The sequence below is a fragment of the Pan troglodytes genome, chromosome 23 (genome assembly GCF_028858775.2).
Source record: "Pan troglodytes isolate AG18354 chromosome 23, NHGRI_mPanTro3-v2.0_pri, whole genome shotgun sequence".
Lineage (NCBI taxonomy): Eukaryota > Metazoa > Chordata > Mammalia > Primates > Hominidae > Pan > Pan troglodytes.
Genome location: NC_086016.1, coordinates 3,339,226 through 3,363,894, shown reverse-complemented (window position 1 = coordinate 3,363,894; position 24,669 = coordinate 3,339,226). Strand labels below are relative to the sequence as shown.

The window sequence follows — 24,669 nt, the reverse complement described above, 5'->3', positions numbered from 1 at the left end:
AGGGACAACCATTGAGACACCAGCAGAAGTGTTCTGGAATCCTAGATGTGGGAAAAACATTCAGAACCTAGTAGCAGTGTCCTGGAATCCTATGTGAGGGACATACATTCAGACCACGGCAGCAGTGTTCTGGAATGGTATGTGAAGGACAAACATTCAGACCCTTGTAGCAGTGTTCCAGAATTCTATATGAGGGACACACATTCAGGCCACAGCAGGAGTGTTCTGGAATCCAATGTGAGGAACAGACATTCAGAACACAGCAGGAGTGTTCTGGAATCCTATATGACGGACCAACATTCAGACCCTTGCAACAGTGTTCTGGAATACTGGGTGAGGGAGAAATATTCAAACCCTCATAGCAGTGTTCTGGAATTCTATGTGACTGACAAACATTTAGACTCCAGCAGCAGTGTTCTGTAATCCCATGTGACGGACAAACATTCAGACCCCAGGAGCAGTGTTCTGAAATCCTATGTTAAGGGAAACATTGAGACCCCAGCATGAATGTTCTGGAATCCTATGTGAGGGACAAACATTCAGACCACGGCAGGAGTGTTCTGGAATCCTATGTGAGGAACAAACATTCAGACCACAGCAGGAGTGTTCTGGAATCCTATATGAGGGATAAGCATTCAGACCCTCGTAGCAGTGTTCTGGAATCCTATGTGAGGGAGAAGCATTCAGAGCACAGCAGGAGTGCTCTGGAATCCCATGTTAGGGACAAACATTCAGAATCTCATAACATTGTGTTGGAAACCTATGTGAGGGACAGACATTTAGACGCTCACAGCAGTGTTCTGGAATCCCATGTGAGGGACAAACATTCAGATCCTCGCAGCAGTGTTCTGGAATTCTATGTGAGTGACAAACATTCAGACTCCAGCAGCAGTGTTCTGTATTCCTATGTGAAGGAAAAACATTCAGAACCCAGGAGCAGTGTTTTGAAATCATATGTTAAGGGCAAACATACAGACCCTAGCATCAATGTTCTAAAATCATATGTGAGGGACATATATTCGGACCCTCACAGCAGTGTTCTGGAATCCTATATGGGGGACAAACATTCAGACCCCAGCAGCAGGCTTCTGGAATCCTATGTGTGGGACAAACATTCAGACAATGGAAGCAGTGTTCTGGAATCCTATGTGAGGAACAAACAATGAGACCACAGCAAGAGTGTTCTGGAATCCTTTGTGAGGGACAAACATTCAGACCACAGTAGGAGAGTTCTGGAATCCTATGTGAAGGACAAACATTCAGACCCTCGTAGCAATGTTCTGGAATCCTATGTGAGGGACAAACTTTCAGACAACAGCAGGAGTGTTCTGGAATCCTGTGTGAGGGACAAACATTCAGACCCTCATAGTAGTTTTCTGGTATCCTAAGTGCGGGACAAACATTCAGACCCTCTTAGCAGTGTTCTGGAAGCCTATGTGAGGGACAAACATTCAGAATTTCATAGCAGTGTTCTGGAATACTATGTGAGGGACAAACATTCACACCACAGCTGGAGTGTTCTGGAATCCTATGTGAGGAACAAAAATTCAGACCCCAGCATGAGTCTTCTGGAATCCTATGTGAGGGACAAACATTCAGACCCTCATAGCAGTGTTCTGGAATCCTGTGTGAGGGACAAACATTCAGACCCCAGCAGGAGTGTTCTGAAATCCTACGTGAGGGACAAACATTCAGACCCTCGTGGCAGTGTTCTGGAATCCTATGTGAGAGACAAACATTCAGACCCTCATAACAGTTTTCTGGAATCCTACGTGAGGGACAAACATTCGCACCACAGCAGGAATGTTCTGGAATCCTATGTGAGAGGAAACATTCAGACCACAGCAGGAGTCTTCTGGAACGCTATGTCAGGGACAAACATTCAGACACTCGCAGGAGGCTTCTGGAATCTTACGTGAGGGACAAATATTCAGACAACAGCAGCAGTGTTCTGGAATCCTTTGTGGGGGAAAAACATTCAGAGTCTTGTAGTGTTGTGGAATCCTATGCGACGGACAGACATTTAGACCACAGCAGCAGTGTTCTGGAATCCCATGTGAGAGACAAACATTCAGACCCGAACAGGAGTGTTCCAGAATTCTATGTGATGGACAAACATTCAGACCTTCGTAGCAGTGTTCTGGAATCCTATGTGAGGGACAAACATTCAGACCACAGCAGGAGTGTTCTGGAATGCTTTCTGTGAGACAAACATTCAGACCACAGCAAGAGTGTTCTGGTATCCTATGTGAGGGTCAAATATTCTGACTCTCGTAGCAGTGTTCTGGAATCCTATGTGAAGGACCAACATTCAGACACTCGTAGCAGTGTTCTGGAATGCTATGTGACAGACCCCATTTACACCCTCGTACCACTGTTTGGGAATCCTATGTCAGGGACATTGAGACACCAGCTGCAGTGTTCTGGAATCATATGTGACAGAGAAACATTCACACCACAGCAGCAGCGTTCTGGAATCCTATGTGATGGACAAACTTTCAGACCACAGCAGGAGTGTTCTGGAATCCTATGTGAGGGACAAACTTTCAGATCACAGCAAGAGTGTTCTGGAATCCTATGTGAGGGACAGACTTTCAGACCACAGCAAGAGTGTTCTGGAATCCTATGTGAGGGACAAACATTCAGACCCTCGTAGCAATGTTCTGGAATCCTATGTGAGGGACAAACATTCAGAAGCTCATAACAGTGTGCTGGAATCTTATGTGAGGGACAGATATTTAGACCCTCGCAGCAGTATTCTGGAATCCCTTGTGAGGGACAAACATTCAGACCCTCACAGCAGTGTTCTCAAATTCTATGGGAGTGACAAACATTCAGACTCCAGCAGCAGTTTTGTGTAGTCCTATGTGTGGTACAAAAATTCAGACCCCAGGAGCAGTGTTCTGAAATCCTATGTTAAGGGCAAACATTCAGACCCCAGCATCAATGTTCTGGAATCGTATGTAAGGGACATACATTCAGACCCTCGCAGCAGTGTTCGGGAATCCTAGATGAGGGACAAACATTCAGACACCAACAGAAGGCTTCTGGAATCCTATGTGAAGGACAAACATTCAGAGCCTCGCAGCAGTGTTCTGGAATCCCATGTGAAGAACAAACAATCAGACCACAGCAGGACTGTTCTGGAATCCTTTGTGAGGGACAAACATACAGACCACAGCAGCAGTGTTCTGGAAACCTAAGTGAGGGACAAACTTTCAGACCCGAGCAGGAATGTTCTGGAATCCTCTGTGAGGGAGAAACATTCAGACCCTCGTAGCAGTGTTCTGGAATCTTATGTGAGGGACAGACTTTCAAAAGACAGCACGACTGTTCTGGAATCCTATGTGAGGGACAAACATTAAGACCCTCATAACAGTTTTCTAGAATCTTAAGTGAGGGACAAACATTCAGAACCTTGTAGCAGTGTTCTGGAATCCTATGTGAGGGAGAAACCTTCAGACATTTGTAGCAGTGTTCTGGAATCCTATGTGAGGGACCAACATTGAGGCCCTTGTAGCAGTGTTCTGGAATGCTTTGTGACAGACAACCATTCAGACCCTCGTAGCACTGTTTTGGAATCCTATGTCAGGGACATTCAGAGCCCAGCCACAGTGTTCTGGAATCCTATGTGACAGACAAACATTCAGACCACAGTAGCAGGGTTCTGGAATCCTATGTGGGGGACATTCAGACCATTGCAGGAATGTTCTGGAATCCTATGTGAGCGACAAACATTCAGACCCTCGTAGCAGTGTTCTGGAATCAAATGTGGGGTACAAACATACAGACCCCAGCAGCAGTGTTCTGATACCCTACGTGAGGGACCAACAAACAGACCCTCATAGCAGTGTTCTGGAATCCTATGTTAGGGACAAACATTCAGACTCCAGCAACATTGTTCTTGAATGCTATGTGGGGAACAAACATTCAGACCACAGCAGGAGTGTTCTGGAATGCTATATGAGGGACCAACATTCAGACCCTTGAAGCAGTGTTCTGGTGTGCTGTGTGACAGACAAACATTCAGACCCTGGTAGCAGCGTTCTGCCATCCTATATCAGGGTCATTCATACCCCAGCCTCAGTGTTCTGGAATCCTATGTGACAGACAGTCATTCAGACCACAGTAGTAGTATTCTGGAATCCTAAGTAAGGGACACACATTCAGACCCTCTTAGCAGTGTTCTGGAATCCTATGTCAGGCACCAACATTCAAACCCTCGAAGCAGTGTTCTGGACTTCTATGTGAGAGATAAACATTCAGACCCTAGTAGCAGTGTTCTGGAATCCTATGTCAGGGACATTCAGACAACAGCTGCAGTGTTCTGGAATCCTGTGACAGACAAACATTCAGACCACAGCAGAAATGTTCTGGAATCCTATGTGAGGGACAAACATTCAGACCCTCATAGCAGTGTTCTTGAATGCTATGTGAGGGACAAACATTCAGACCCCAGCAGCAGTGTTCTTGAATGCTGTGTGAGGGAAAAATCATTCATAGCCATAGCAGTGTTCTGGAATCCTATGTGAGGGTAAAAATCTCAGAATCCAGGAGTAGTGTTCTGGAATCCTATGTGAGGGACAAACATTCAGTCCACAGCAGCAGTGTTCTGGAAAGCTATGTGAGGGACAAACATTCAGGCCATAGCAGGAATTCTATGTGAGGGACAAACATTCAGACCACAGCAGGAGTGTTATGGAATTCTATGTGAGGGACAAACATTCAGACCACAGTGGGAGTGTTCTGGAATGCTATCCGAAGAACAAAATTCAGAACCCAGCAGCAGTGTTCTGGAATCCTATGTGAGGGACAAACATTCAGACGCCAGCAGCAGTGTTTTTGGAATCGTATGTGATGGACAAACATTCATACCCTTGTAGCTTCTTCTGGAATCCTATGTGAGACACAAACACTCAGAACCCAGCAACAGTGTTCTGGAATCCTATGTGAAGGACAAGCACTCAGACGCTCGCAGCAGTGTACTGTAATCCTATGTGAGGGACAAACATTCAGACCACAGCAAGATTGTTCTGGAATCCTATGTGAGGGAGACATATTCAGACCACAGCAGCAGTGTTCTGGAATCCTATGTGAGGAACAAATATTCAGACCACAACAGGAGTGTTTTGTAATCCTGTCTGAAGGACAAATATTGAAACCCTTGTAGCTGTTTTCTGGAATCGTATGTGAGGAACAAACACTCAGACCACAGCAGGAGTGTTCTGGAATCCTGTGAGAGGGAGAAATATTCAGACCACTGCAGGAGTGTTCTGGAATCCAATTTGAGGGAAAAACATGCAGACCCTCGTGGGAGTGTTCTGAAATCCTATGTGATGAACAAACATTCAGACCACAGCAGGAGTGTTCTGGAATCTTATGCGAGGTACAAACATTCAGACCACAGCAGGAGTGTTCTGGAATCCCTTGTGAGGTACAAACATTCAGACCCTTGTAACAGTGTTCTTGAATGCTATGTGAAGGACAAAAATTCACACCACAGCAGGAGTGTTCTGGAGTCCTATGTGATGGACAAACATTCAGGACACAGCAGGAGTGTTCTGAAATCCTATGTGAGGGACAAATATTCAGACCACAGAAGGAGTGTTCTGGAGTCCCTTGTGAAGGACAAACGTTCAGACCCTTGTAGCAGTGTTCAGGAATCCTATGTGAGGGACAAACATTGAGACACCAGTAGGAGTGTTCTGGAGTCCCATGTGAGGGAGAAAGATTCAGACATTTGCAGCAGTGTTTTGGAATCCTATGTGAGGGACAAACATTCAGACCACAGCAGGAGTGCTCTGTAATCCTATGTGAGGGACAAACATTTCAAAACCTTGTAGCAGTGTGCTGGAATGTTATGTCAGGGACAGATATTTAGACCCTCACAGCAGTGTTCTGGAATCCCATGTGAGGAACAAATATTCAGACCACAACAGGAGTGTTTTGTAATCCTGTCTGAAGGACAAACATTGAAACCCTTGTAGCTGTTTTCTGGAATCATATGTGAGGAACAAACACTCAGACCACAGCAGGAGTGTTCTGGAATCCTGTGTGAGGGAGAAATATTCAGACCACTGCAGGAGTGTTCTGGAATCCAATTTGAGGGAAAAACATGCAGACCCTCGTGGGAGTGTTCTGAAATCCTATGTGATTAACAAAAACATTCAGACCACAGCAGGAGTGTTCTGGAATCTTATGCGAGGTACAAACATTCAGACCACAGCAGGAGTGTCCTGGAATCCCATGTGAGGTACAAACATTCAGACCCTTGTAGCAGTGTTCTTGAATGCTATGTGAGGGACAAAAATTCACACCACAGCAGGAGTGTTCTGGAGTCCTATGTGATGGACAAACATTCAGAACACAGCAGGAGTGTTCTGAAATCCTATGTGAGGGACAAATATTCAGACCACAGAACGAGTGTTCTGGAATCCCTTGTGAAGGACAAACGTTCAGACCCTTGTAGCAGTGTTCAGGAATCCTATGTGAGGGACAAACATTGAGACACCAGTAGGAGTGTTCTGGAGTCCCATGTGAGGGAGAAAGATTCAGACTTTTGCAGCAGTGTTTTGGAATCCTATGTGAGGGACAAAGATTCAGACTTTTGTAGCAGTGTTTTGGAATCCTATGTGAGGGACAAACTTTCAGACCACAGCAGGAGGGCTCTGGAATCCTATGTGAGGGACAAACATTCAGAACTTCGTAGCCGTGTGCTGGAATCTTATGTGAGTGAGAGATATTTAGAGCCTTGGAGCAGTGTTCTTGAATCCCATTGGAGAGACATACATTCAGACCCTCCCACCAGTGTTCTGGAATTCTATGTGAGGGACAGACATTCAAACCCCAGCAGCAGTGTTCTGGAATGTGATGTGAGGTACAAACATTCAGACACCAGCAGAAGAGTGCTGGAATACTATGTGAGGGAGAAACACTCAGATCCTCGTAGCAGTGTTGTGGAATCCTATGTATGGGACAAACATTCATACCCTCGTAGCAGTGTCCTGGAATCATATGTGAGGGATAAACGTTGAGACTCCAGCAGAGGTGTTCTGGAATCCCAGGTGTGGGACAAACATTCAGACCCTCGTAGCAGTGTTCTGGAATCCTATGTGAGGGAGAAACTTTCAGACCACGGCAGCAGTGTTCTGGAATGCTACGTGAAGGACAAACATCCTGACCCTCCTAGCAGTGTTCTGCAATCCTACGTGAGGGACAGACATTTAGACCCTCGCAGCTGTGTTCTGGAGTCCTATGGGAGGGACAAACATTCAGACCCTCGCAGCAGTGCTCTGAAATCCTTTGTGAGGGACAGACATTCAGACCCTCATAGCGGTGTTCTGGAATGCTGTATGACAGACAAACATTCAGACCCTGGTATCAGCGTTCTGCCATCCTATATCAGGGACATACATACCCCAGCCAGTGTTCTGGAATCCTATGTGACAGACAAACATACAAACAACGACAAGATTGTTCTGGAGTCCTATGTGAGGGACAAATATTTAGACCCTCGTAGCCGTGTTCTGGAATCATATGTCAAGGACCAACATTCAGACCCTCTAAGCAGCGTTCTGGAGTGTTATGAGACAGACAAGCATTCAGCCCCTTGTAACAGTGTTCTGGAATCCTATGTCAGGGATATTCAGACCACAGCAGAAATGTTCTGGAATCCTATGTGAGGCCCAAACCTTCAGACCACAGCAGGCATGTTCTGGAATCATATGTGAGGGACATTCAGACCATCGCAAGAATGTTCTGGAATCCTATGTGAGGGGCAAACATTCAGACTCCAGCAGCATTGTTCTTCAATGCTATCTGAGGGAGAAACTTTCAGACAACAGCAGGATTGTTCTGGAGTCCTATGTGAGTGTCAAACATTCAGACAACAGCAGGAGTGTTCTGGAATCCTATGTGAGGAACAAACATTCAGACGCCAGCAGCAGTGTTCTGGAATCCGATGTGAGGGAAAAGCATTCGTACCCTCGTAGGGGTGTTCTAGAATCCTATGTGAGGGGAAAAAAACTCAAAATCCAGGAGCAGTGCTCTGGAATCTTATGTGAGGGACAAACATTCAGTCCACAGCAGCAGTGTTCTGGAATGCTATGTGAGGGGCCAACATTCAGACCATAGCAGGAGAGTTCTGGAGTCCTATGTGAGGGACAAACATTCAGACCACAGCAGGAGTGTTATGGAATCCTACATGAGGGACAAACATTCAGAGCACAGCAAGATTATTCTGGAATGCTCTCTGAGGGACAAACATTGAGACCCCAGCAGCAGTGTTCTGGAATCCTATGCGAGGGATAAACATTCAGACCCCAGCAGCAGTGTTCTGGAATCTTATGTGATGGACAAACATTCAGACCCTTGTAGCAGTGTTCTGGAATCCTATGTAAGGGACAAACACTCAGAACCCACCAACAGTGTTCTGCAATCCTATGTGAGGGACAAATATTCAGACCCTCGTAGGGGTGTTCTGGAATCCTTTGTGAGGGACAAACATTCAGACTTCAACAGTAGTGTTCTTGAATGCTGTGTGAGGGACAAACTTTCAGACCACAGCAGGAGTGTTCTGGAGTGCTATGTGAGGGACAAACATTCAGAACACAGCAGGAGTGTTCTGATTTCCTATGTGGGGCACAAACATTCCGACCACAACAGGAGTGTTCTGGAGTGCTATGTGAGGAACAAACATTCAGACCACAGCAGAAGTGTTTTGTAATCCTGTCTGAGACCCTTGTAGCTGGGTTCTGGAATCGTATGTGAGGAACAAACATCCAGACCACAGCAGGAGTCTTCTGGAAACCTGTGTGAGGGAGAAACATTCAGACCACTGCAGGAGTGTTCTGCAATCCTATGTGAGGGACAAACTTTCAGTCCACAGCAGCAGTGTTCTGGAATGTTATGTGAGGGGCAAACATTCAGAACATTGCAGGAGAGTTCTGGAATCCTACATGAGGGACAAGCATGCAAACCACAGCAGGAGTGTTATGGAATCCTATATGAAGGACAAACATTCAGACCACAGCAAGATTGTTCTGGATTTTTGTACATTGATTTTGTATCCTGAGACTTTGCTGAAGTTGCTTATCAGCTTAAGGAGATTTTGGGCTGAGACAATGGGGTTTTCTAGATATACAATCATGTCGTCTGCAAACAGGGACAATTTGACTTCCTCTTTTCCTAATTGAGTACCCTTTATTTCCTTCTCCTGCCTAATTGCCCTGGCCAGAACTTCCAACACTATGTTGAATAGGAGTGGTGAGAGAGGGCATCCCTGTCTTGTGCCAGTTTTCAAAGGGAATGCTTCCAGTTTTTGCCCATTCAGTATGATATTGGCTGTGGGTTTGTCATAGATAGCTCTCATTATTTTGAAATATGTCCCATCAATACCTAATTTATTGAGAGTTTTTAGCATGAAGCGTTTTTGAATTTTGTCAAAGGCTTTTTCTGCATCTATTGAGGTAATCACGTGGTTTTTGTCTTTGGCTCTGTTTATATGCTGGATTACATTTATTGATTTGCGTATATTGAACCAGCCTTGCATCCCAGGATGAAGCCCAATTGTTCATGGTGGATAAGCTTTTTGATGTGCTGCTGGATTCGTTTTGCCAGTATTTTATTGAGGATTTTTGCATCAATGTTCATCAAGGATATTGGTCTAAAATTCTCTTTTTTTTGTTGTGTCTCTGCCTGGCTTTGGTATCAGAATGATGCTGGCCTCATAAAATGAGTTAGGGAGGATTCCCTCTTTTTCTATTGACTGGAATAATTTCAGAAGGAATGGTACCAGTTCCTCCTTGTACCTCTGGTAGAATTTGGCTGTGAATCCATCCTGTCCTGGACTCTTTTTGGTTGGTAAGCTATTGATTATTGCCACAATTTCATTCTTATACACCAACAACAGACAAACAGAGAGCCAAATCATCAGTGAACTCCCATTCACAATTGCTTCAAAGAGAATAAAATACCTAGGAATCCAACTTACAAGGGATGTGAAGGACCTCTTCAAGGAGAACTACAAACCATTGCTCAAGGAAATAAAAGAGGATACAAACAAATGGAAGAACATTCCATGCTCATGGGTAGGAAGAATCAATATGATGAAAATGGCCATACTGCCCAAGGTAATTTACAGATTCAATACCATCCCCATCAAGCTACCAATGACTTTCTTCACAGAATTGGAAAAAACTACTTCAAAGTTCATATGGAACCGAAAAAGAGCCCGCATCGCCAAGTCAATCCTAAGCCAAAAGAACAAAGCTGGAGGCATCACACTACCTGACTTCAAACTATACTACAAGACTACAGTAACCAAAACAGCATGGTACTGGTACCAAAACAGAGATATAGATCAATGGAACAGAACAGAGCCCTCAGAAATAAGGCCGCATATCTACAACTATCTGATTTTTGACAAACCTGAGAAAAACAGGCAATGGGGAAAGGATTCCCTATTTAATAAATGGTGCTGGGAAAACTGGCTAGCCATATGTAGAAAGCTGAAACTGGATCCCTTCCTTACACCTTATACAAAAATCAATTCAAGATGGATTAAAGACTTAAATGTTAGACCTAAAACCATAAAAACCCTAGAAGAAAACCTAGGCATTACCATTCAGGACATAGGCATGGGCAAGGACTTCATGTCTAAAACACCAAAAGCAATGGCAACAAAAGCCAAAATTGACAAATGGGATCTAATTAAACTAAAGAGCTTCTATGCATCAAAATGCATACCAGTGAACAGGCAACCTACAGAATGGGAGAAAATTTTTGCAATCTACTCATCTGACAAAGGGCTAATATCCAGAATCTACAATGAACTCAAACAAATTTACAAGAAAAAACTCCATCAACAAGTGGGCGAAGGATATGAACAGACACTTCTCTAAAGAAGACATTTATGCAGCCAACAGACACATGAAAAAATGGTCATCATCACTGGCCATCAGAGAAATACAAATCAAAATCACAATGAGATATCATCTCACACTAGTTAGAATGACGATCATTTAAAAATCAAGAAACAACAGATGCTAGAGAGGATGTGGAGAAATAGGAACACTTTTATACTGTAAGTTGGATTGTAAAGTAGTTCAACGATTGTGGAAGACAGTGTGGTGATTCCTCAGGGATCTAGAACTAGAAATACCATTTGACCCAGCCGTCCAATTACTGGATATATACCCAACGGGATATAAGTCATGCTGCTATAAAGACACATGCACACGTATGTTTATTGCGACGCTACTCACAATAGCAAAGACTTGGAACCAACCGAAATGTCCAAATGTCCAACAATGATAGACTGGATTAAGAAAATGTGGCACATATATGCCAGGGAATACTATGCAGCCTTAAAAAATGATGAGTTCATGTCCTTTGTAGGGACATGGATGAAGCTGGAAATCATCATTCTCAGCAAACTATCGCAAGGACAAAAAACCAAACACCACATGTTCTCACTCATAGGTGGGAATTGAACAATGAGAACACGTAGACACAGGAAGGGGAACATCACACACCATGGCCTGTTGTGGGGTGGGGGTGGGGGGATAGCATTAGGAGATATACCTTATGTAAATGACGAGTTACTGTGTGCAGCACACCAACATGGCACATATATACAAACATAACAAACCTGCACGTTCTGCACATGTATCCGAGAACTTAAAGTATTATATATATATGTAATTCAATACGGAAAATATAATAAAAAAAGAAAGAAAATGTGGTATGCTATTTGGCAGTAAAAAAAGAAAACCCTGTCGTTTGTAAACAACATGGATGAACCCGGAGGACAATATGTTAAGTGAAATAGGTCAGGCACAAAAAGACAAATATATCATGACAGGTCTCCCACTGGTATGTTAAAAAGTTGATCTCATAGAATTACAAAGTACAATGGTGGGTATCAGAGCTAGGGGTAAAGGGGAGTTGCAGTGATGTTAATCAGAGGATACATACTTAGATTTAGAAGGAATACATTTCAGGAGATGTATTGTAGAGCAAGGTGATTGTAATTGATGATGACATATTGTATTCTTGAGAAATAGAAAGTTAATGTTATGTGTATTCACCATAAAAATGATAACTATGTGAGTTGATGTATTTGTTAATTAGCTAGATTTGACCTTTTCACAATGTATGCATACTTTGTCCCTCACATAGCATTCCAGAATGCTACTGCATTGGTCTGAATGTTTGTCCCTCACATTTTACATTACAAAAAACTTACAATGTCATATGTCAATTAAAAATAAATATTAATAAAGTAATTTTAAAAAGACAAAAAGTAAAAGAAAAAAACAGACCACAGCAGCGGTGTTCTGGAATCCTGTGTGAGGGACAAACATTCAGATGCCAGCAGCAGTGTTCTGGGATCCCATGTGATGGACAAACATTCAGACATTCCCAGCAGTGTTCTGGAATCCTATGTGTGGGACAAACACTCAGACCCCAGCAGCAGTGTTCTAGAATCCTATGTGAGATACAAACATTCAGACCCTGGAATCAGTGTTCTGGAATCCTATGTGAGGGACAAACATTCAGATCATTGCATTAGTGTTCTGGAATCCTATGTGAGGGAAAACTTTCAAACCACAGCAGCCATGTTCTGGAGTCCTATGTGACGGACATTCAGACCCTCATAGTAGTGTTCTGGAATCTTATGTGAGGGACAAACATTCAGACCCCAGCAGCAGTGTTCTGGAATCCTACGTAAGGGACAATCATCCAGATCATTGCGTTAGTGTTCTGGATTTCTAAGTGAGGGAAAAACATTCATAACCCAGCAGCAGTGTTTTGAAATGCTATGTGAGGGACAAACATTCAGACCCCAGCAGCAGTGTTCTGAAATCCTACGTGAGGCACAAACATTCAGATCATTGCATTAGTGTCCTATGTGAGGGACAAACACTCAGACCCCGGGAGCAGTGTTCTGGAATCTTATGTGAGGGACAAACATTCAGGCCCCAGCAGCAGTGTTCTGCAATCCTATGTGAGGGACAAACATTCAGACCATGGCAGCAGTGTTCTAGAATCCTATGTAACGGACAAACATTCAGAACCTCGTAGCAGTGTTCTGGAGTCCTATGTGAGGGACAGACATTTAGAACCTCGCAGCAATGCTCTGGAATCCTATGTGAGGGAGAAACATTCAGACCCTCGCAGCAGTGTTCTGGAGTTCTATGTGAGGGACAGACATTCAGAACCCAGCAGCAGTGTTCTGGAATCCTATGTGAGGGACAAACATTCAGACCCCAGCAGCAGTGTTCTGGAATCCTATGTGAGGGACAAACATTCAGACCACGACAGCAGTGTTCTGGAGTCCTATGTAACGGACAAATATTCAGAACCTCGTATCAGTGATCTGGAATCCTATGTGAGGGACAAACTTTCAGGCCCCAGCAGCAGTGTTCTGGAATCCTATGTGAGGGACAAACCTTCTGACCCTGGTATCAGTGTTCTGGTATTCTATGTGAGGGACAGACATTCAGACCCCAGCATCAGTGTTCTGGAATCCTGTGTGAGGGACAAACATTCAGACCCCAGGAACAGCGTTCTGAAATCCTAAGTTAAGAGTAAACATTCAGACCCCAACATCAATGTTCTGGAATCGTTTGTGAGGGACAAACATTCAGACCCTCATAGCAGTGTTCTGGAATCCTATGTGAGGGAGAAACATTCAGACCTCAGGAGCAGCGTTTTGGTATCATATGTGAAGGACAAACACGCAGACCCCAGCAGCCGCGTTCTGGAATGTTATGATTGGGTTTATACTGTGAACCTCAGAAGTGTTCCTTTGTTTAATTAATTTTCCACCTTAGGTGGAACATGACTAGAATGGGCTACAGTGGAAGGGGTAATTCCCTTCCCCTAGGTTATTTAGTCTCTGATTATACTAGAGCAGATTAGGCTGAAGTTAGGTAGTTTCTCCTGTGGACAAGCCTTTTTAAGAACTTGGTGCTCTGGCACATTTCAAACTGGTTTTCCTTTTTCCTTCCGAAAGGCTGAAGCAAGAGGGGAGTTTTCTCAGGTATTTGTCACAGGAGCCTGGTGAAGCTCCATGAGACAATTTTACAATATTGTTCCCCCTCCCCCACAATAACTCTATCTCTTTGTAGTTTTTACCACTTAGAGTTGTCCTTGTGGATCCTCCAGCCAATCACCAGTTACGGTTTGAGTTTTTCTACTCCAGCACTGGTTCCAAAGTTGGTTTCAGTAGTGTGTCCATGTTCCTGTAAGCCATTAAGTCCTATATTCACTTCTCTGTCTCTGCAATCCTGGGGGCAGTGGTTTGCCCTGTGTCCTCCCCTGAGTTTCAAATCTAGAAAGAATTGTTGATTGTTTAGTCTCTTCAACTTTTTATTTGTTGTAAAGATTAATCGTGTCATATTAATTTGTTGTTAAGATTGTTATTAAAATTAATTATTGTAAAGTACTTATTGAGTACTTCCAAGCTTCTTACATGCAGAAATAGGAACGCGGAATATGTTTCTAAAACTATCTTCTCAATGCTTGTGTGCACAGTTAAAGGATTTTTTTCCACAGCAATATGATAGTGATGAATTATATTAAACTTCCGAATATTGAACTTTTCTATATTCGTGGAATAAACTCAGAAAGTTCCTTCTTGGTCTTCACAGTCTATTTCTCTTCCTGTGTAAATGTTAGTGTTTCTGTAGATTCTGTACTTGTTTCTTTTATTCTTTCCTTCTCTCATTTTCGTTTGGTCTGATGGATTCAGGTACCATTGAAATTCTGGTAATTTCCAAATCTTTATCTGTAGTTTTGATCTCTCTTCTGAACCACTGGAGCCATATTCCCAATTGCCAGTTGAACATTCCCACATATGGAACCTCAGATGTTTCACACATGATATGTCCAGGTCTGTGTCACTTCTGGTTATCATATTCTTTTATTTTTTTGCAAATTTCACTTCACAACACAAGTATCAAACTAGCTGGATCAGGGCAGATAACTTGGAAACAAAACTCCCCTTTTTACCCACTGCATAGCAAATTGGTACCAAATCCTTTTTCTACATTTTTTTCCTTTTAAGAACTGCTTCCCTACTGTGTATTCTTATGCTCCGTGTCCTGATGTACTGATGTAGGTGGTCATCTGTCTTCCTCTTTACTCCCTTCTGACTTTCCCTTAAGCTCTTTCCCATTCTCTTTCTCAGGGATGGCTGTTAAAATGCCAATATGGTCATGTAACTTTTCTGTCCTTACTGGATCTCCTTATTTACACCTGTTTGTGAAGTGGCTGTGTTCAGCCTGGGTGGAAACAACAATTTTTTGTCCTGTAGAGAGGAAATTTTGAAATGCCAGTGTATATGTTTTTAATTAATTGTACTCACCCTTTTGTATTCATGTGTTTTGCATCTGTGGATTCAGCCAACTTCAGATTGAAAATATTCCCACACAAATAGATGGTTGTCTCTGTGCAGAGCATCTACAGAAATTTTTCTTGTCATTATTTCCTAAACAGTACAGTATAACAGCCATTTATGTAGCATTACATTGTCTTCAGTATTATATATAATTCAAAGATTTAAAGTTCTGCCATGCATGGCTTACTGATTGGATTACTTTCTGAGTAATGTATCCTTAGGTAATTTCAATGTTTTGTGAACATCATAGTGTTACAAAAACCTACATGATATTATATTTTTATTTATATGTTTTTGGTATATGGTTAACCAGATGTCTCAGAGCCATTATTGAATATAATTTTCTGCACTTCATCTGCAATGCGAATATCAGGTTTCTGTGTATGTTTCATCATCATCTTATGGGACTATTGTGATATACATGTTTCATCATTGACTGAAATGTTATTATGCAGCTCATGACTGTATACAGGATGATGTGCATAAATTATATGCAAATATGAGACTAGTTTATATAAGAGAATTATCCAATCTGTGGATTTTGGTATCTGGGGGTATCTTGGAGTCAGTCCCCATGGATACTGAGGAAGTAATGTAATGTAAAAATGATAGGTGCAAACGAATTTTTGAAATTAGGTCAAATATTTAAGTGCAGAATCACTGCATAATCCATTCCTTAAATATTGCATTTAACTTTCATCACTGCCCAGGATCATTCGTCTAGGCATGGTGCTGTCCAGAGTTTCATTAAAGTGGTGTGTGTCCTTTTTGCCTTTGTGAGTAGACTTCTGATACTTTCTCATAGTCATGAGAATTCATGGTTCATGTGGAAGAGCCAAACATCTCATTTTTCAGTAAAGTGGAACTTCATGATGCAAAATAAACAAAATTTATTTTCTCCTCTCTTATCTTAGTCGGCACTGAAGTTGGGTCTCAATGAGTTCACCTAAACATTATTCCCAGTATGTGTTTATACTTATATATTCATAACCAGATCATGAGCTCCTTTGAGGAGTAGAATTTTATTCCTTTTTTTTTTTTTTTTTTTTGACAGATAGGGTCTCTGTTGGCCAGGCTGGAGTGCAGTGGTGTGATCATACCTCACTGCACTGTCAAACTCCTGAGCTCGAGCAGTCCTTCAGCCTCAGCTTCCAGAGTAGCCAGGACTACAGGCATGCATTATGCCTATTTATTAATTATTTTTGTAGAGAGAAGGTCTTGCATTTTGTTTATACTTTTATCCCTAGCAACAAGGGTGGTTCTAGATCCATAAGGTCAACTTTGTAATACAATTTTATTAATTCATAAGTTATTATGGTGGAAGCATATTTCTACTGTGATTACTCCTTCTCCTACCATAAGCAGTACAAAACAAACTACATCTTATGTAAAATACATATAAGGCACATGGACACACAAAAGAGTGAATTCCAAGATTCCTGTTATTTTGACCCTGGGCTGATGCTTTGACTTGAGGAAAAATGTGCCATTACAGGGGTTGATATCTTTTGAAGATGTGGCTGTGCACTTCACCTGGGAGGAGTGGCAGGACCTGGATAATGCTCAGACGACCCTGTACAGGGATGTGATGCTGGAGACTTAAAACAGCCTGCTATCATTACAGGAGTTGGTGTCCTTTGAGGAGGTAGCTGTGCACTTCACCTGGGAGGAGTGGCAGGACCTGGATGACGCTCAGAGGAAACTTGTACAGGGACATGATGTTGGAGACCTACAGCAGCCTGATATCATTGGGTGAGTGAAACTTCCCAGTAACTCCCACGAATGTGTTTTGTTGTTGGTAAATATAAGAACCCTTTTAAGGTATAATAATATTTACTTGTAAGATTCCACTTGATGTAAAATGTGTCACTAATCTGTAATGAAATGTTCAAATTGGCTCCTTCATTGCACAGTCCCTGAAGCCCAGCTGTTGTCATTCTGAAAAGGATTTGACTTAGTGGTTTGACAAATTCTTCCATTGTTTCTCATTACCAGGGCATTGCATTACCAAACCTGAGATGATCTTCAAGCTAGAGCAAGGAGCAGAGCCATGGATAGTAGAAGAAGCCCCAAACCTGAGACTTTCAGGTCAGTCGGTGAATACTGGGCAGGGAGGCCTGCAGGAGTAATGCCCAGCAGATTTTGGTAGTGTTATCTTGTTTTCACCACTTTTTTCCCTAGGTCGTCGACCTGAAGACTGTTGGTCTGCATTAAATGTGCATTATATAGTCCCCAGAGGTAGCTCTCTTTCATATATCCCAGTATCTTATTTTTCTGAGTATCTTATTCTATTTACCCCAAATCCAATCCCTGCCATCCTCTCCTTAGGCATTTTTCTTTGCTATTTATTTTCTCTATTTCCCCCTTTTCCTCTATTGTGATGTAGTATCTTAAACAAATTTTTAGATGTTCATGCATTTATTTATCCTTTGAATGTATCTTAAGCAATTTTTAAGAATCAGTCATTATAACAATGATGATGAAAATAGTGTTTCTTTTTTAGCCGTAGCTGTATTCTTCTTGTTTTATTTTTTATTAAACAGATGGTTCTCACTCTATTTCTCAGACTCAAGTGCAGTGGCATGATTATAATTAACTGTAATGATGAACTCCTGGGCTGAAGTGTTCCTCCCACCCTAGCCTCCCAAGTAGCTAGGACTACAGGTGTGTGCCACCACACCCAGCTAATTTTTTATTGTTTGTAGAGATGAGGTCTTGTTCTATTGCCCAGGCTGGTCTTGAGCTTCTGGCCTCAAATGACCCTTGTAGACCCCCAACTACAAAAAAAAAAATATATATATATAGTAGCTGAGTATGGTGACATGGGTTTGTAATCCCAGTTTTTATACTTGGGAGGCTGAGGTGGAAGGATTGCTTGGGCTCAGGAGTTTGAAGCTTCAGTGAGCTGTGATAGCAACACTGCACTCCAGCCTGGGTAACAGAGTAAGATCCTATCTCAGAAAGAAATTATAAAGCTGAGGAGGACCCATCATAGGGCCCTGGATAGGTGTGGTGCTGGACTTGGGAGGAGAATCAGAAGATTCTGGGTCTCAAGTCCAAAGAAACCAATTATTTCCTGTTGAAGGGCTCAGATTTCTGTTTGAGAGTGGAGTTTGTAGTTACCATTTGAAGATGAGAAATGTACAGGAAACTTCATTTTTATATAAAACTATGTGACATCTGAAACTCCAAAACACAAAATAAAACCCTTCAAAAATGGTGAATTATCAAGCAGGGGTGTGTGAGTGGAGAGGGCAGGGCTGTTGGTCTCAGAAGAAACCAGAAATACACTTTTCAAAGATGATGGGCACAGCCTGAGTTGCAGAACAAATCCTTCAGATCACCAGTATGGTTTTTGACTGGAGCTTCTGTGCCTATTATGGTTCTGGGAAGCAGGGGATGTCATGTTTAAGTAGGAATTTGCCAGGATCTGTTTTTGTTTAACATGGGGAATAAGAGATTTTCTGCTTGGAAAACCTCCAGACACCTTTAACCATTCTCAGGGAGGAGTGAAAGGTTAACATATAGGCAAAATCCTGTCCACAAGCTACTTCCATGCTTAGGAGACAGAAAAATGGTCATCTCCTGTACCTGCCAGTTGCTGACCCAGGAAAAATTGGCTATCTTCAAAGAAGAATAATGAAAAAAATACCAGCCATTAAAGCAGCCACTATTGTTATATGAATAATTAGAAAAAAAGAGAGAAAACAAATGACAGATAATTAGAACTTATTAAAACCTATGAGTAGGAAATAGATACATATTATTACCAAGTAGTTCTTTGTGAAATAAAAAAAAACAGGAAAACTTCAAAATGCAAAAAAAAACTCAGTTGAACATTAGAATATATACTGATTTATTACATTATGTCAGTAGGAACAGGAACCATATGCATATAAAACAAACAAGCATTATTAATTTTTATCAAATCTTTCTCCACTGGGATAGGAAGTAATTTTTTTTACCTTTACACAAGCATTCTGTAAGACATGCTCATGTGTGGTTCATGGATACCTTTTTCTCATTTCAGCTGTCCAGATCATTGATGACCTTATTGAAAGGAGCCATGAAAGTCATGATGGATTTTTCTGGCAAATCGTAATCACCAACAGCAACAAATCAACTCAGGAGAGAGTGGAATTAGGAAAAACATTTAATTTGAACTCAAACCATGTTTTAAATATGATTATAAATAATGGAAACAGTTCAGCAATGAAGCCTGGGCAGTTTAACGTTTGCCAGAACGTGCTTTTCCCTATTAAGCCTTGTGAGACACAGTCTGGAGAGAAACCTCATGTCCCTGATATAACCAGGAAATCCCACAGATATCATGAGCATCTTACTCAGCATCACAAGATTCAAACTCTGCTGCAGGTTTTTCAATGTAATGAACAAGGGAAAACCTTCAACACAGAGGCAATGTTCTTTATACATAAGAAGGTTCATATAGGACAGACCTTTGGTAAATATAATGAATATGAGAAAGTCTGTAATAACTTAGCTGTTATTATCCAAGGGATAACTCAGGTAGGACAGCCAACTTGCTGTAGAAAGTCTGACTTCACTAAACATCAGCAAACACACACAGGAGAGAAACCCTATGAATGTATTGAATGTGAGAAACTCTCCATTAGCAAATCAGACCTTATGATACAGCACAAGATGCCTACTGAGGAAAAACCTTATACCTGTAACTGGTGTGAAAAATTGTTCAGCTATAAGTCCAGCCTCACTATCCATCAGAGAATTCACACAGGAAAAGCCCCATGGATGCAATGAATGTGGAAAAACCTTTCACCGTAAGTCATTCCTCACTTTACATCAGAGAACTCACACAGGGGATAAACCCTACAAATGTATTGAATGTGGAAAAACTTTTCACCGTAAGTCACTTCTCACTTTACATCACAGAACTCACTCAGGGGAAAAGCCCTATGAGTGCAGTGAACATGGAAAAACCTTTAGCCAGAAGTCATACCTCACAATACATCATAGAACTCACACCAGGGAAAAGCCCTATGCATGTGACCAATGAGAAAAAGCATTTAGCCATAAGTCAAGGCTTACTGTCCATCAGAGAACACACACAGGGGAAAAACCCTATGAATGTAATGAGTGTGGAAAACCCTTTATCAATAAGTCGAAACTCAGGATACATCAGAGAACTCACACAGGGGAAAAACCCTATGAATGCAATGAATGTGGGAAAACCTTTCACCGTAGGTCGTTCCTCACTGTTCATCAAAGGACTCACACGGGAAAAACCCTATGAATGCAATGAATGTGGGAAAACCTTTCCCCGTAAGTCATTCCTCACTGTCCAGCAGAGAACTCATACTGGGGAAAAACCATATGCATGTAACAAATGTGGAAAAACATATAGCCACAAGTCATAACTTACAGTACATCACAGAACTCACACAGGGGAAAAACCTTATGAATGTAATGAATGTGGAAAATCCTTTTACTGTAAGTCATTCCTAACTATACATCAGATAACTCATGCTGGCAAAAAACCGTATGAATGTAATGAATGTGAGAAAACCTTTATCAATAAGTTAAACCTTGAGATACACAAGAGAACTCACACAGAGGAAAGACCCTATGAATGTAATGAATGTGGAAAAACCTTTCATCAGAAGTCAAATCTCGGCACCCATCAGGGAACTCACACAGGGGAGAAACCTTATGTATGTAATGAATGTGGAAAAACCTTTCATCTCAAGTCATTCCTCACCGTACACCAGAGAACTCACATGGGAAAAACCGTATGGATGTAATGAAAGTGGAAAAACTTTTTGTCAGAAATCATACCTTATTATACATCAGAGAGCTCAAAGTGGGGGAAAAGCCTATGAAAGTAATGAATGTGGAAAATCCTTTCATCAGAAGGCAAATCTTCAGATGCATCAAAGTATTCACATGGGGTAGAAACACTATGAATGTAGCGAATTTGGAAAAACCTTCAGTCAGAAGTCAGTCCTCACTGTACATCATAGAACCCATACTGGAAAAAAACCTTACAAATGTAATGAGTGTGGGAAAACCTTTTGTCACAAGTCAAACCTCAATACGCATCAGAGAACTCACTCCGGAGAGAAACCCTATAAATGTGATGAATGTAGGAAAACTTTTTGCCATAGGACAGTTCTCACTGTACATCAGAGAACTCACACAGGTGAGAAGCTATTTGAATGTAAAGAATGTAGGAAAACCTTCTCCCAGAAGTCAAAACTCTTTGTACATCACAGAACTCACACAGGGGAAAAATATTTTAGATGTAATGAATATAGGAAAACTTTCTCCCAGAAGTCAGGCCTTGGTATACATCAGAGAACACACACAGGAGAAAAACCTTATGAATGTAAGGAATGTGGGAAAACCTTTTGCCAGAAGTCACACCTCAGCAGGCATCAACAAACCCATATAGGAGAAAAATCTGACGTAGCTGAGGCAGGCTATGCATTCCCTCAAAATCACTCTTTTTTCCCTGGAACACACAACCTACACGTCTCTGGCTACTATTATAGATTTCTCCACGCTCAGTCTAGGAGAATATGGCCACAAATGGTGACCATTACCTCCTGGCCTACCAACAAGAATGTCTTAACCATGCTGTAAGAGATGTGCTATCATGCAGGCTTTCTTGTTCCCATTTTTACAGCACACTTCACACTTTAATGTCACAGATATGGCTGTTTTCCTAGAAGCTCATGTACCAACCTCTGCCAGCTTCAAACATTTCTTCTGCAACTTCCTCACCTCTCTTCACCTCCATAGAATTGAAGAGAGTTAGGGCCTTTCTCAAGATTAGGCTTTATCTCAAGGGAATGTTGGGGCTGGTTTGATCTTCTATGCAGACCACTCAGACTTTCTCTGTATCAGTAAAAACCTGTTTTGTTTTTTAAAAAACATTCATGTGTTCACTGGATTAGCACCTATAACTTCCTTCAAGAACTTTTTCTTTGCATTCACAACTTGGGTAGCTGATGCAAGAAGCTTAGCTTTGGACTGTCTTAGCTGCCAACATGCCTTCTTCACTAAGCTTGATGATTTCTACCTTTTGATTTGAAGTGGCAGATGTGCACTCTTCTTTTCTCTTGAACACATGGTGGCCACTGCAGGGTGAAGTGGCCTAATTTCACTGTTATATCTTGGGGAATGAGGGGCTGGAAGAGAGAAATAGAGACAGGGAAATTACTAGTCAATGAAGCAGTCAAACACACATTTTTCCCTCATGTTTTCTGTCTTCCATAGAGTTCCATCACCCTGAGACAATTCCAATAGTAACATCAGAAAACACTGATCACAGATCATCATAACAGATGTGATAACTAAAATCTTCGAAAGACTGTGGGGATTGCCAAAAGATGTGACACAGATGTGAAGTGAGCACACGGTGTTGGAAAAATGGTGCTGGTCAGACTTACTCAGCATTTCGTGGACACAAATCTTTAATTTGTTAAAAAGGTGATGTTGCCAAGCAAAATAAAGTGAAGCTCGATAAAGTGAGTTGTGCCTCTATTTTGATGGGCTCTAAAAATTTGTCTTTTCATTGGTGCATTTAAACCATTGACATTCAAAGTGATTATAGAGTTGGATTAATTTTGCCATATCATTTTCCATTCACTCCTATTGTTCTTTGTTATTGCTTTGTCCTCCACTCTTTTTCAGCCTTTTATGGAGTTGATGATTTTATATGATTTTTGTTTCCTCTCTTTTTTTTTTTTTTTTATTGAGGCAGTCACCCAGGCTAGAGTGTAGTGGTGTGATCATGGCTCCCTGGAGCCTCAACCTCGTGGGTTCAAGTGATCCTTCCACCTCAGTCTCCCAATTAGCTAGGACTACAAGTATGCAATTAGCTAGGACTACAAGTATGCATCACCATACCTGGCCTTTTCTTTTCTGTAGGGACAGGGTCTCACTGTGTTGCTCAGGATAGTCTCTAACTCCTGGGCTCAAGCCATCTTTCTACCTTGGCATGAGCCACCGTACCTGGCCTGTTTCCTCTTTTTAGCATTTTTATACTTTGGTATTTACTAGTTGCCCTGGAGTTTGCAGTATAGACTTGCAGCAAATCCAAGTCCACCTTCAAACAACACTATACCAGTTCAGTTACTTCAACTGCCTTCTAATGGAAATGTAATACCAGCTTCTCTCATATTCCCATCTCTTGTGCTATTGTTGCCATTTGTTTCACTTATATGTAAGCATACATAGCCTTGTATATATTAAAGTATGTAATTGGCCAGGTGCCATGTCTCATGCCTGTAATTCCAACACTTTGGGAGGTTGCGGCAGGTGGATCATGAGGTCAGGAGATGGAGACCCTCCTTGCTAACATGGCGAAACCCCATCTCTACTAAAAATATAAAAAATTAGCTGGATGTGGTGGCACACGCCTGTAGTCCCAGCTACTCGGGAGGCTGAGACAGGAGAATTGTTTGAATCAGGGAGGAGGTGGAGGTTGCAGTGAGCTGAGATTGCACCACTGCACTCCAGCCTGGGTGACAGAGCAAGACTCCATCTCAAAAAATAAGTAATTGCATACGTTGTTAGTATATACAAACTATTATATGTTAGGTCAATTAAGAATAAAAAGTAAGCGGCTGGGTGCAGTGGCTCATGCCTGTAGTTCCAGCACTTTGGGAGGCAGAGGCGGGCAGATCACGAGGTCAGGAGATTGAGACCATCCTGGCTAACATGGTGAAACCCCGTCTCTGGCAAAGATGATGGAACACTGTCTCTACTAAAAATACAAAACAATTAGCCAGGCGTGGTGGAGGTTGCCTGTAATCCCAGCTACTTGGGAGGCTGAGGAAAAGAATTGCTTGAACCTGGGAGACAGAGGTTGCAGTGAGCTGAGATTGTGCCACTGCACTCTAGCCTGGGCAACAGAGTGAGACTCTGTCTCAAAATAAATAAATAAAAATAAATAAAATGTAGATTCAGTTTTCAGATGTAGATCTTTTTTTTCTCTAGATAATGTTTAATATTTTCTCACATGACACATCTGCTGGAAACAAGTTTCCTCAACTTTTGTTTGTCCAAGAAATGTTTTGTTTCTCATTTACTTTTGAAAGAAGATCTCACAGGACACTGAAATCTAAGTTGATTTTTTTTTTCTCTCAGCATGTTCAATATTTCATTCCACTCTCTTTTTACTTTCATGGTTCTGAGATTTTGAATGTAATTCTTTTTTTTTTTTTTGAGACAGAGTCTCATTCTGTTGCCCAGGCTGGAGTGCAGTGGTGCGATCTCAG

At 41.8% G+C, this 24,669-nt stretch overlaps 1 pseudogene; it reads left to right on the top strand.

Moving 5' to 3' along the window:
• Window positions 1-24,669, top strand: part of LOC129136886 (zinc finger protein 717-like) — an 80,215-nt pseudogene that overhangs the window by 38,967 nt on the left and 16,579 nt on the right.